This window comes from Engystomops pustulosus, unplaced genomic scaffold (assembly GCF_040894005.1).
Source record: "Engystomops pustulosus unplaced genomic scaffold, aEngPut4.maternal MAT_SCAFFOLD_786, whole genome shotgun sequence".
Classification (NCBI taxonomy): Eukaryota; Metazoa; Chordata; class Amphibia; order Anura; family Leptodactylidae; genus Engystomops; species Engystomops pustulosus.
The window spans coordinates 2011-16011 of NW_027285665.1; positions in this window are offsets into that span (position 1 = coordinate 2011).

A 14001-nucleotide genomic window follows, 5' to 3' on the forward strand; every position below is an offset into this window, starting at 1 on the left:
CCTCTAAAAAGGACATTGATTTTCAGATCGGGGGTCAAAAAGTGCTGCTGTTTTTGACATATCCCACCAGGGCGCCCCATTTTATTACAGTCACAAGACACAAATTATGCCATTATTAACCCCTTGTACATGACGTTGACCGTCACACACCGCGACAGGTGGCTGCAGCAGTTTTATATTACATGTGGTGTGTGAAGATTACTATCATCTAGGTGCAAAGTACACGGCTCCATTCACATGTGTTAGAGTCAATCAAAAAAAAAAAACTTTCAGTGTGAGATATAGGGGGATATAGGGAACCCAAAGATATGTGAAAATGGCGCCATTATGTCAGACTTTTTGTAGAAGTTAATGTTATTTTGTCTTGATCGGCACAACAACCTATGATGAAGCCACCACAGAAGTGATGTCACAGCCGCCTCAGGGTCAGGTCATCCATAATGATGTCATAGCATGTCATCTGTGAGGATGGCACCACAGTAGTGATGTCATAGCTACGTCAGGATCCTGTCATCTAAGATGAGGGCACCACAGTAGTGATGTCACAGCTACGTCAGGATCCTGTCATCTAAGATGAGGGCACCACAGTAGTGATGTCACAGCTACGGCAGGATCCTGTCATCTAAGATGAGGGCACCACAGTAGTGATGTCACAGCTACGGCAGGATCCTGTCATCTAAGATGAGGGCACCACAGTAGTGATGTCACAGCTACGGCAGGGTCATGTCATCTAAGATGAGGGCACCACAGTAATGATGTCACAGCTACGGCAGGGTCATGTCATCTAAGATGAGGGCACCACAGGAATGATGTCACAGCTACGTCAGGGTCATGTCATCTAAGATGAGGGTACCACAGTAGTGATGTCACAGCTACGGCAGGGTCATGTCATCCAAGATGAGGGCACCACAGTAGTAATGTCAAAACTACCTCAGATCATCCAACAAAGTGATGTCTCAGTCAAGTCATCCAGAGTAACGTCATCACATTAGTGAGGTCACAACAATGTCAACGCAGAGTCAACTACGGTAGTGATGTCACAGCTATGTCAGTGTCCGTTCATCTATGATGATATCAACACAACAGTGATAAGCGGCATAATAGGGAGTGTGTGTGTGGGGGGGGGGGCAGGGGCCATCACACAGATATCACGGTAAACATCAAAAGAGAAGAAGACCACTTTGAAGCCTGGACGGATGTGATCTGTCCGGAGAAGGGAGTCGGAGTAGGGCAGTACTGAGCACCACCAGCTGCCATCAGCCGGCTCAGCACAATACCGCTCTGTGCGCTCACAAACAGCTTTACAAACAAAATACTCAATCCTATTACTCATCTCACCCGTCCCCGATCAGCCAAGATCCTATGGATAATGTCAAGATTAACTCTGGATTATCCAGACATTCCCGGACAGCGGGGAATATTATTACTTATCCTGCCAAGTATCCAAGCAGATAACATAATGGGGAGGCGAATATCAGTACTCATGGCGGAGAATATCTGATGCCATAACATCAACCCCCTAACCCCCAAGCTACACATCTGCAGCGGGATACCTCAAGAAACACAAGTCTATAAGCTTCAATGGGCGCCGCTGGTTCCCACCCTGGATTTTGGTCGTAATTCCTGTCAACAGGGGCCACTTTTACCATTAAGGTCTTAAAATTCATGCCCCAAAGTTTAAATTGTGTTTTAAACATGGGTAAATAATTTTAAGAGACCGTCCAAACCCCAAATAATCCCTAAAGCGATCAAAGGCGGCCATTTTATTACATTCATGACAGAAGAGAATGACCACCATCGTCTGCTGACTAAAACTACCTACAAAATGGCTTCCTGCAGGGAAGGGTCACAACAGTAAATGTTTTAGTGAATACAAAAACACATGTTTTAGCACCGAAGGAGAAAATAATAATAGTACTGAGGGAAAACAATATTTAATTACAACGGAGAGCGACATGTAAGACGGTAAGTGCGAGGAGGATGTATGTCTGGCGGTGTAATGACATCCAATTATCATTCCTGTAATACACAGGATCTAATCTCCAAGAGGGTTCACATAGAGCAACAATGACATCATACATAATAAACCGAGATCTCGCCCTTTCATGCTGCTACCGAGACTGACAGGAAAGTTATACTGCAGATCCTCACAGCGAGAGCCAATGCCAGTCATCAAGATCAATAAGGTCCCAAGTCAATAGCAAAATAGACAACAAAATGTCTGCCTTCTCCATGAGGTAATAAAATCACAATTTCTGATAAGACTTTGGTTGTCATTTTCAAAGAAGTTTGTTGACCCCATAAAGGGGCATCTCCTCTACTGTATGTAGGTTAACACGACTACAGGCTTGGGAGGGATAGCATAAGAGCTGTATACACAAAACGGACAGAGTAAAATGTTATGAAATCACATGTAAACTCTATTCTAATAACCAAGGACAATAACGGGGCAGGCATCACTTATGTTTGGCTTGTTCCTTCACATCTCGGCCTCTTTGGGACCTCCATATGAGGGTTAGGAGACCTTGTATAATTAAGTTGGGGTCCTACCTAAAAACTGCCAGACCGCTCGGCAAAATCTGTATAAGGCGCTTATTATTAATATATTATTTATAGTAAGAGTCTCCTTATATGGGGCTGAGACATGTATACATATATATTGCAACCCTGGTATACAAAAATATCACTAATAACCTTATAACGCTCAGGGGGCGGGGTCATCTGACCATTGTCTAGTCCTCTGATACTGATGTGAGCAGACGGCTCTGTTCACACTACAGAGACACTGACACATTAAACCGGTTGCTCGACATTTTACACGAGTCACAGGGAGGGAACCGAATATTTCCAGGTCACATTCTGAATTATTCACCAAGTTACATCAACGCTAAACCCAAAGCAAAGAGACCGAGGACAGATAAACACTCAAGATGCGGAGAGTGATCTTCCCTCAGACTGGGCCAAAATCAGCGCTGGCCACAGAGCTAGCACTCTATCAGAGAGTCAACAGAATCCAGACCCCAAGAGCTTACACTCTAAACAAGTGATAAAGATAAACCAAGCTCACACTCTACTTGAGGCCATGTCATGTCTCACATGAGCAGCTCCCACGAGAGGACAGTCCGTCTCACACAGTCCGATACCAGAGGAAGTGCTGCTCTCCCAACACAATAACAGGACGCGGGAGAGGGGAGGACGAGGGAAATGAGGGCGAAAAAAATAGATATAATGGGGGCGGGGGTGAGGGTGTCTGAAGAATCAGGACTGTATATTACAATCACAGCTCTGAATCACCATCTTATTACAGTAACCCGGCTCCTGATCCTCCTATTACCCCTGTAACATCTTATTACAGTAACCCGGCTCCTGATCCTCTTATTACCCCTGTAACATCTTATTACAGTAACCCGGCTCCTGATCCTCTTATTACCCCTATAACATCTTATTACAGTAACCCGGCTCCAGATCCTCTTATTACCCCTGTAACATCTTATTACAGTAACCCGGCTCCTGATCCTCTTATTACCCCTGTAACATCTTATTACAGTAACCCGGCTCCAGATCCTCTTATTACCCCTGTAACATCTTATTACAGTAACCCGGCTCCTGATCCTCTTATTACCCCTGTAACATCTTATTACAGTAAACCGGCTCCTGATCCTCTTATTACCCCTGTAACATCTTATTACAGTAACCCGGCTCCTGATCCTCTTATTACCCCTGTAACATCTTATTACAGTAACCCGGCTCCTGATCCTCTTATTACAGTAACCCGGCTCCTGATCCTCTTATTACCCCTGTAACATCTTATTACAGTAACCCAGCTCCTGATCCTCCTATTACCCCTGTAACATCTTATTACAGTAACCCGGCTCCTGATCCTCTTATTACCCTGTAACATCTTATTACAGTAACCCGGCTCCTGATCCCTTATTACCCCTGTAACATCTTATTACAGTAACCCGGCTCCTGATCCTCTTATTACCCCTATAACATCTTATTACAGTAACCCGGCTCCAGATCCTCTTATTACCCCTGTAACATCTTATTACAGTAACCCGGCTCCTGATCCTCTTATTACCCCTGTAACATCTTATTACAGTAAACCGGCTCCTGATCCTCTTATTACCCCTGTAACATCTTATTACAGTAACCCGGCTCCTGATCCTCTTATTACCCCTGTAACATCCTATTACAGTAACCCGGCTCCAGATCCTCTTATTACCCCTGTAACATCTTATTACAGTAACCCGGCTCCTGATCCTCTTATTACCCTGTAACATCTTATTACAGTAACCCGGCTCCTGATCCTCTTATTACAGTAACCCGGCTCCTGATCCTCTTATTACCCCTGTAACATCTTATTACAGTAACCCGGCTCCTGATCCCCTTATTACCCCTGTAACATCTTATTACAGTAACCCAGCTCCTGATCGTCCTATTACCCCTGTAACATCTTATTACAGTACTGATGCCCCTCCATCTTGGCTCCTCAGTGAGATCTTCTTGGACTCATTAGCTTATTACCCCGGCACTCACACACAGTTTGCACACAGACAGATGAGCCGCCTGCAGCCATTGTTTCCGTCAGCTGTCTGAGCAGATGGTGCGGTGGAAGGATCTCGGATCACTGTGCCGGAGTCTGGATGAATGAATGAAATGTTATCCTCCGGGCGGGTGGAGGGTGAAGACTCTTATAACACAAAGACCCCGAGTGATAATATTTCTCATGTGGTAACGACCTCATGGATATTAATGAGCGACAACTAAAAATGTTACCACCACGCGGAGTCCGAAAGTCTGATACCCGGGCACAATACCCGCCCTGACACTTCTAATCCAGATTATCTGATTCTCCGCCCCCTCCGATGCCGGATTACAGGGATGTTACTGTATTACAGACCACGTTACACGCAGCTCGGGGATGACCTCAGGAAAAGTGCAGAGGAACTTTCCAAAAATAGCAGAAGAACAAGGGGCAGAATCCAAAAATATAGAGGGGAGGGGTCAGGAGATGGCAGAAGTGCTACAACTTTCTAATCTGTGCTTCATTAGAAGATCTCTGCTTGCTGTCAGTGGAGGGGAAACATCTCATTTCCACCTAGAGACTGAAAACCCCATTCACAGCTGCAGCTTTGTTACAGTTTCATGTAGCCTTAGATTGACCTCTTCTGCTCTTGTTTGATGCAATGTATGAGTGCACAGGCCGTTTACACTGTAACCAACCCTCAGCTGTGACAAGTATTAAGGCTTTTGTCATTTTTTTAGGGTCAGTTTCACTGACAGCCAGCAGAGAGTGAAAATATGTGGAATAACAGATATCTGCAGGGGACCAAGATAAAGAACACGCATAAACGGGGAAAGGATGAAAAACCTGCAGAACTTTGGATTTATTTGGCCACAAGGTGGCAGTATATGAGTGATGTGTTACTATAGGGGGCACTGGAGGGGAAAGATATACACAGGAGGATCATGGGAAGCAACAGGTGGCACTCCAGCACCAGGGAACTACAACTCCCAGCATGCACCGCCACTCTGCAGCTATGACAGTCTGCTGGGAGTCGTAGTCCCCGCAGCAGGTGCAGCCCGGCCCCCCGCATGTCACACACCTGCCCCCGCACTCACCTGTTTATCTTCTGAGCGAAGGCCCTGCGCTCCGCCGCCATCACCTCCCCGACCACAACTCCAGCAGCAACTGTACCGGCCGGAGGAAGGCCGGCCCGATCCCGGCACAACACCCCGCAGTGACGCCCTGCACCCGCCCCATGACCGCCCACACCCGGTGTCAGGAGCCGGACAGGGGCTACGGAGCGTTATATACAGGCGACACCGCGCGGACATGCGGGGGACTGCAGGCTGTCATGTGCTGCGGCCCCGTGCGGTCATCCGCAGTACTGCGCTCCGTTATGTCATCTCTTATCATCTCTCTGCTGCCATCCTATGGATATAATGTGAACTGCAGGCCTGTCAGATTTCAGGTTCTCAATCTGGAAAATCTATTGGTTATTGACACCTAGTGGTTACATGATGCACTGCACCCAGGGAGACACCTAGTGGTTATATGATGCACTGCACCCAGGGAGACACCTAGTGGTTATATGATGCACTGCACCCAGGGAGACACCCAGTGGTTATATGATGTACTACACCCAGGGAGACACCTAGTGGTTATATGATGTACTACACCCAGGGAGACACCCAGTGGTTATATGATATACTGCATCCAGGGAGACACCTAGTGGTTATATCATGTACTACACCCAGGGAGACACCTAGTGGTTATATCATGTACTGTAACCAGGGAGACACCTAGTGGTTATATCATGTACTGCACCCAGGGAGACACCTAGTGGTTATATCATGTACTACACCCAGGGAGACACCTAGTGGTTATATGATGTACTACACCCAGGGAGACACCTAGTGGTTATATGATGCACTGCACCCAGGGAGACACCTAGTGGTTATATGATGCATTGCACCCAGGGAGACACCCAGTGGTTATATGATGTACTACACCCAGGGAGACACCTAGTGGTTATATGATGTAGTGCAGCCAGTGAGACACCCAGTGGTTATATGATGTACTGCACCCAGGGAGACACCTAGTGGTTATATCATGTACTACACCCAGGGAGACACCTAGTGGTTATATGATGTACTACACCCAGGAAGACACCTAGTGGTTATATGATGTACTGCACCCAGGGAGACACCTAGTGGTTATATGATGTACTACACCCAGGGAGACACCTAGTGGTTATATGATATACTGCATCCAGGGAGACACCTAGTGGTTATATCATGTACTACACCCAGGGAGACACCTAGTGGTTATATCATGTACTGCACCCAGGGAGACACCTAGTGGTTATATGATGTACTACACCCAGGGAGACACCTAGTGGTTATATCATGTACTACACCCAGGGAGACACCTAGTGGTTATATGATGTACTACACCCAGGGAGACACCTAGTGGTTATATGATGTACTACTTCCAGTGAGACACCTAGTGGTTATATGATGTACTACACCCAGGGAGACACCTAGTGGTTATATGATGTACTACACCCAGGGAGACACCTAGTGGTTATATCATGTACTGCACCCAGGAAGACATCTAGTGGTTATATCATGTACTGCACCAAGGGAGACACCTAGCGGTTATATCATGTACTGCACCCAGGGAGACACCTAGCGGTTATATGATGTACTGCACCCAGGGAGACACCTAGTGGTTATATCATGTACTGCACCCAGGGAGACACCTAGTGGTTATATCATGTACTACACCCAGGGAGACACCTAGTGGTTATATGATGCACTGCACCCAGGGAGACACCTAGTGGTTATATGATGCAATGCACCCAGGGAGACACCCAGTGGTTATATGATGTACTACACCCAGGGAGACACCTAGTGGTTATATGATGTACTGCACCCAGGGAGACACCTACTGGTTATATGATGTACTACACCCAGGGAGACACCCAGTGGTTATATGATGCACTGCATCCAGGGAGACACCTAGTGGTTATATCATGTACTGCACCCAGGGAGACACCTAGTGGTTATATGATGTACTACACCCAGGGAGACACCTAGTGGTTATATGATGTACTGCACCCAGGGAGACACCTAGTGGTTATATGATGTACTGCACCCAGGGAGACACCTAGTGGTTATATGATGTACTACACCCAGGGAGACACCTAGTGGTTATATGATGTACTGCACTCAGGGAGACACCTAGTGGTTATATGATGTACTGCACTCAGGGAGACACCTAGTGGTTATATGATGTACTGCACTCAGGGAGACACCTAGTGGTTATATGATGCTCTGCACCCAGGGAGACACCTAGTGGTTATATCATGTACTACACCCAGGGAGACACCTAGTGGTTATATCATGTACTGAACCCAGGGAGACACCTAGTGGTTATATGATGTACTGCACCCAGGGAGACACCTAGTGGTTATATGATGTACTGCACCCAGGGAGACACCTAGTGGTTATATGATGTACTACACCCAGGGAGACACCTAGTGGTTATATGATGTACTACTTCCAGTGAGACACCTAGTGGTTATATGATGTACTACACCCAGGGAGACACCTAGTGGTTATATGATGTACTACACCCAGGGAGACACCTAGTGGTTATATGATGTACTGCACCAAGGGAGACACCTAGTGGTTATATCATGTACTGCACCCAGGAAGACATCTAGTGGTTATATCATGTACTGCACCCAGGGAGACACCTAGTGGTTATATCATGTACTGCACCCAGGGAGACACCTAGCGGTTATATCATGTACTGCACCCAGGGAGACACCTAGTGGTTATATCATGTACTACACCCAGGGAGACACCTAGTGGTTATATGATGTACTGCACCAAGGGAGACACCTAGTGGTTATATGATGTACTGCACCAAGGGAGACACCTAGTGGTTATATGATGTACTACTTCCAGGGGGACACCTAGTGGTTATATGATGTACTGCACCCAGGGAGACACCCAGTGGTTATATGATGTACTAAACCCAGGGAGACACCTAGTGGTTGTATGATGTACTACACCCAGGGAGACACCTAGTGGTTATATCATGTACTACACCCAGGGAGACACCTAGTGGTTATATCATGTGTTACACTCAGGAAGACACCTAGTGGTTATATCATGTACTGCACCCAAGGAGAGACACCTAGTGGTTATATCATGTACTACACCCAGGGAGACACCTAGTGGTTATATGATGTACTACTTCCAGGGAGACACCTAGTGGTTATATGATGTACTACACCCAGGAAGACATCTAGTGGTTATATCATGTACTGCACCCAGGGAGACACCTAGTGGTTATATGATGTACTGCACCCAGGGAGACACCTATTGGTTATATGATGTACTGCACCCAGGGAGACACCTAGTGGTTATATGATGTACTGCACCCAGGGAGACACCTAGTGGTTATATCATGCACTGCACCCAGGGAGACACCTAGTGGTTATATCATGTACTGCACCCAGGGAGACACCTAGTGGTTATATCATGTACTGCACCCAGGGAGACACCTAGTGGTTATATCATGTACTGCACCCAGGGAGACACCTAGTGGTTATATCATGTACTGCACCCAGGGAGACACCTAGCGGTTATATGATGTACTGCACCCAGGGAGACACCTAGTGGTTATATGATGTACTGCACCCAGGGAGACACCTAGTGGTTATATCATGTACTGCACCCAGGGAGACACCTAGTGGTTATATCATGTACTGCACCCAGGGAGACACCTAGTGGTTATATCATGTACTGCACCCAGGGAGACACCTAGCGGTTATATCATGTACTACACCCAGGCAGACACCTAGTGGTTATATGATGCACTGCACCCAGGGAGAGACACCTAGTGGTTATATTATGTACTACACCCAGGGAGACACCTGGTGGTTATATGATGCACTGCATCCAGGGAGACACCTAGTGGTTATATGATGTACTACACACAGGGAGACACCTAGTGGTTATATGATGTACTACACCCAGGAAGACATCTAGTGGTTATATCATGTACTGCACCCAGGGAGAAACCTAGTGGTTATATGATGTACTGCACCCAGGGAGAGACACCTAGTGGTTATATCATGTACTACACCCAGGGAGACACCTAGTGGTTATATGATGCACTGCACCCTGGGAGAGACACCTAGTGGTTATATCATGTACTACACCCAGGGAGACACCTAGTGGTTATATGATGCATTGCATCCAGGGAGACACCTAGTGGTTATATGATGTACTACACCCAGGGAGACACCTAGTGGTTATATGATGTACTACTTCCAGGGAGACACCTAGTGGTTATATGATGTACTGCACCCAGGGAGACACCCAGTGGTTATATCATGTACTACACCCAGGGAGACACCTAGTGGTTATATGATGTACTGCACCCAGGGAGACACCTAGTGGTTATATGATGTACTGCACCCAGGGAGACACCTAGTGGTTATATGATGTACTGCACCCAGGGAGACACCTAGTGGTTATATGATGTACTATACGCAGGGAGACACCTAGTGGTTATATGATGTACTGCACCCAGGGAGACACCTAGTGGTTATATGATGTACTGTAACCAGGGAGACACTCAGTGGTCATATAATGTACTACACCAAGGGAGACACCTAGTGGTTATATGATGCACTGCACCCAGGAAGACATCTAGTGGTTATATCATGTACTACACCCAGGGAAACACCCAGTGGTTATATGATGTACTGCACCCAGAGAGACACCTAGTGGTTATATCATTTATATCATGTACTACACCCAGGAAGACACCTAGTGGTTATATCATGTACTGCACCCAGGGAGACACCTAGTGGTTATATCATGTACTGTAACCAGGGAGACGCCTAGTGGTTATATCATGTGCTGCACCCAGGGAGACACCTAGTGGTTATATCATGTACTGCACCCAGGGAGACACCTAGTGGTTATATCATTTATATCATGTACTACACCCAGGAAGACACCTAGTGGTTATATGATGTACTGCACCCAGGAAGACACCTAGTGGTTATATGATGTACTACACCCAGGTAGACACCTAGTGGTTATATGATGCACTGCACCCAGGTAGACACCTAGTGGTTATATGATGCACTGCACCCAGGTAGACACCTAGTGGTTATATGATGCACTACACCCAGGAAGACACCTAGTGTTTATATGATGTACTGCATCCAGGGAGACACATAGTGGTTATATGATGTACTGCACCCAGGGAGACACCCAGTGGTTATAAGATGTACTGCACCCAGAGAGACACCTAGTGGTTATATCATGTACTACACCCAGGGAAACACCCAGTTGTTATATGATGTACTACACCCAGGGAGACACCTAGTGGTTATATGATGTACTACACCCAGGGAGACACCTAGTGGTTATATGATGTACTACACCCAGGGAGACACCTAGTGGTTATATGATGTACTGCACCCAAGAAGAGACACCTAGTGGTTATATCATGTACTACACCCAGGGAGACACCTAGTGGTTATATGATGTACTACTTCCAGGGAGACACCTAGTGGTTATATGATTTACTACACCCAGGAAGACATCTAGTGGTTATATCATGTACTGCACCCAGGGAGACACCTAGTGGTTATATGATGTACTGCACCCAGGGAGACACCTATTGGTTATATGATGTACTGCACCCAGGGAGACACCTAGTGGTTATATGATGTACTGCACCCAGGGAGACACCTAGTGGTTATATCATGCACTGCACCCAGGGAGACACCTAGTGGTTATATCATGTACTGCACCCAGGGAGACACCTAGTGGTTATATCATGTACTGCACCCAGGGAGACACCTAGTGGTTATATCATGTACTGCACCCAGGGAGACACCTAGTGGTTATATCATGTACTGCACCCAGGGAGACACCTAGCGGTTATATGATGTACTGCACCCAGGGAGACACCTAGTGGTTATATCATGTACTGCACCCAGGGAGACACCTAGTGGTTATATCATGTACTGCACCCAGGGAGACACCTAGTGGTTATATCATGTACTGCACCCAGGGAGACACCTAGTGGTTATATCATGTACTGCACCCAGGGAGACACCTAGCGGTTATATCATGTACTACACCCAGGCAGACACCTAGTGGTTATATGATGCACTGCACCCTGGGAGAGACACCTAGTGGTTATATTATGTACTACACCCAGGGAGACACCTGGTGGTTATATGATGCACTGCATCCAGGGAGACACCTAGTGGTTATATGATGTACTACACACAGGGAGACACCTAGTGGTTATATGATGTACTACACCCAGGAAGACATCTAGTGGTTATATCATGTACTGCACCCAGGAAGACATCTAGTGGTTATATGATGTACTGCACCCAGGGAGAGACACCTAGTGGTTATATCATGTACTGCACCCAGGGAGACACCTAGTGGTTATATGATGCACTGCATCCAGGGAGACATCTAGTGGTTATATCATGTACTGCACCCAGGGAGACACCTAGTGGTTATATGATGCACTGCACCCAGGGAGAGACACCTAGTGGTTATATCATGTACTACACCCAGGGAGACACCTAGTGGTTATATGATGCATTGCATCCAGGGAGACACCTAGTGGTTATATGATGTACTACACCCAGGGAGACACCTAGTGGTTATATGATGTACTACTTCCAGGGAGACACCTAGTGGTTATATGATGTACTGCACCCAGGGAGACACCCAGTGGTTATATCATGTACTACACCCAGGGAGACACCTAGTGGTTATATGATGTACTGCACCCAGGGAGACACCTAGTGGTTATATGATGTACTGCACCCAGGGAGACACCTAGTGGTTATATGATGTACTGCACCCAGGGAGACACCTAGTGGTTATATGATGTACTATACGCAGGGAGACACCTAGTGGTTATATGATGTACTGCACCCAGGGAGACACCTAGTGGTTATATGATGTACTGTAACCAGGGAGACACTCAGTGGTCATATAATGTACTACACCAAGGGAGACACCTAGTGGTTATATGATGCACTGCACCCAGGAAGACATCTAGTGGTTATATCATGTACTACACCCAGGGAAACACCCAGTGGTTATATGATGTACTGCACCCAGAGAGACACCTAGTGGTTATATCATTTATATCATGTACTACACCCAGGAAGACACCTAGTGGTTATATCATGTACTGCACCCAGGGAGACACCTAGTGGTTATATCATGTACTGTAACCAGGGAGACGCCTAGTGGTTATATCATGTGCTGCACCCAGGGAGACACCTAGTGGTTATATCATGTACTGCACCCAGGGAGACACCTAGTGGTTATATCATTTATATCATGTACTACACCCAGGAAGACACCTAGTGGTTATATGATGTACTGCACCCAGGAAGACACCTAGTGGTTATATGATGTACTACACCCAGGTAGACACCTAGTGGTTATATGATGCACTGCACCCAGGTAGACACCTAGTGGTTATATGATGCACTGCACCCAGGTAGACACCTAGTGGTTATATGATGCACTACACCCAGGAAGACACCTAGTGTTTATATGATGTACTGCATCCAGGGAGACACATAGTGGTTATATGATGTACTGCACCCAGGGAGACACCCAGTGGTTATAAGATGTACTGCACCCAGAGAGACACCTAGTGGTTATATCATGTACTACACCCAGGGAAACACCCAGTTGTTATATGATGTACTACACCCAGGGAGACACCTAGTGGTTATATGATGTACTACACCCAGGGAGACACCTAGTGGTTATATGATGTACTACACCCAGGGAGACACCTAGTGGTTATATGATGTACTGCACCCAGGGAGACACCTAGTGGTTATATGATGTACTACACCCAGGGAGACACCTAGTGGTTATATGATGTACTGCACCCAGGGAGACACCTAGTGGTTATATGATGTACTACACCCAGGTAGACACCTAGTGGTTATATGATGTACTATACCCAGGGAGACACCTAGTGGTTATATGATGTACTACACCCAGGAAGACACCTAGTGTTTATATGATGTACTGCATCCAGGGAGACACATAGTGGTTATATGATGTACTGCACCCAGGGAGACACCCAGTGGTTATAAGATGTACTGCACCCAGGGAGACACCCAGTGGTTATATGATGTACTACACCCAGGGAGACACCTAGTGGTTATATCATGTACTACACCCAGTGAGACACCTAGTGGTAATATGATGCACTGCATCTTGGGAGGCACCTAGTGGTTATATCATGTACTACACCCAGGAAGACATCTAGTGGTTATATCATGTACTGCACCCAGGGAGACACCTAGTGGTTATATCATGTACTACACCCAGTGAGACACCTAGTGGTTATATGATGTACTGCACCCAGGAAGACACCTAGTGGTTATATCATGT